We start from the raw sequence: 1943 nt of genomic DNA, 5'->3' as shown, positions 1-1943 counted from the left end.
AGACCTCCCTCATCCTTGGCCCTATCTCAGAGAATTTTTAGAAATAGTCGAAAAACTGAGCTTTAAATTCATATAGAGGCATCTGGCTGTTTTTTTAAAGGTTACTTTATACGTTTATACTTTAAGTAGTTTTTGGAGCACATACTTTTTCACTTTTACTTGAGTAAAGAGGTCGAGTTGATACTTCAACTTTTACCAGAGTGTTTTTAAACTGTAGTATCTATACTTCTACCTAAGTAATAAAAGTGCATACTTATGCCACCGCTGCTCCGTACATAGATGTTATATGTTCACTAGTACTAAGCTAACTGCTGCTAAGAAACCGTGAAGAAGCTAAACTTCTTTTGCTGCTATTGGAAACTTTTAAAGCAGCATAGTGTTTTCCTCCTCCATCCAGTTTCCAGCATCGCTTTATTGGATTCAAAAAGCTAAAATCACCTCCTGAACTTATAAAAGACGTCTACATATCTCTTCTAAGGAGCTAATATAAAGACAGGTATGTTGAAGAGGAGATAAGCCCAGAAGTTTAAGAACTTGTTCCTGAGGACTTCAGACAAGCGTGATTTTATTAAGCTTTGATTAAACTTTAATGCAAAATTCCTTCAAGTTGTTGTAGCTTTAGCTTCATTAGCTACCGAAGCTACTATAAAGAATCAATCTATTTCTATATCTGCACACCGTCATGCATCAGAGTCACAGAATGTCAGCAAAAACATGTGAAGAACTCAAGGCATGGATGTTTCCTATGGGTAGAGTTGCTCCTAAAATAAGCTCCTGCAGCTGCGGCTGAAGTTCTGCCCTGAGGATGACAGAGAAAACTAACAGCAAAGAAATGGAGAGAAGAGAGTGTAAACTGAGATAGTTGGACATGTCCATGATAACAGTGAATGATCCATAAGGGGGGTGCTGGAGCCGAGGCGGGTCCAGAAATCATTCATAGAGGTGGTTAGGCAGGGACCAATGCACACTGAGGAGCTTTTGGAAAAAGAGGCTCATTAAGGGAGAGACTGACTTCCTAAGCCTTGAGCAGAAGCAGCTTAGTTGACTTCTAGAGGCCGTTACTCAGTAATCTGATGCAGTTTTCACTGATGGCTAAAGTGTATGGAGTGAATTATGTTCCATTATTGTTGCAAGCAAAGATTGTCAATCCTATCCAACTAATCCATCAGGGTCACAGTGGGCCTGTGTCTATCTCCAGCAGGCTATGGGTGAAAGGCGGGGTTCACCCTGACAGGTATCCAGTCCATAACAGGGACCACAAAGACACATAACCACACACTCACAGTCATGTTTTTGGTATGTTGAAGGAAGCCAGAATACCTGGGGACAACCTACCTATGCCTGCAGAGAACATACAAACCCCATGCCGACAGCCCCCAGGTTAGGAATTGATTGCATTCTTCTTTTAGCAAATCAACAGTGCTACAAACAGCACCACTGTGCAAACCACAGACAGAAATAATGTTCTGTAAATGGAATTATGAAAAAGGAAAACAAAAGGTTTCACATGTTGGAAATTCAAAAGAAAATGCAACCCAGAAATAAAACTGTAAAAGAAGCTTCTTAACCCTTTATAGGTTACAGTTTTTGATCACTTGCATACCCCTTACAAATACCCCCCCCCCTCCCTTAGTGAGGTCTAGAAGCAAAAGCTTCTAAGATACTGCTACATGGCTGGGCATCTTATTTTGGCATTTGACCAGTTAGATGATCCCTTGAATGATATATTACCTACTGGAAATTAAGTTGGGAAAAGTTAACAAGTCTAGAAAAGAAGGTAAAAAGCTAATTGATGTTAAAAAATAAAGTTAATAAGCCTAGGGAGCAATTACTGTATATTTAGGTTTATATCAGCATTAATGCCTTTATGATTAGTGGACTAAAAAAAATGTGTTTTTCATTAATTTCTTCTAGAAGCACTTTTGTTATTTTTCTTTTCTTTT

The sequence above is a fragment of the Cyprinodon variegatus genome, unplaced genomic scaffold (genome assembly GCF_000732505.1).
Source record: "Cyprinodon variegatus isolate N-32 unplaced genomic scaffold, C_variegatus-1.0 Scaffold611, whole genome shotgun sequence".
Classification (NCBI taxonomy): domain Eukaryota; kingdom Metazoa; phylum Chordata; class Actinopteri; order Cyprinodontiformes; family Cyprinodontidae; genus Cyprinodon; species Cyprinodon variegatus.
The sequence above is the reverse complement of the archived record's forward strand: the minus strand, read 5'-3'. Positions refer to the sequence as shown.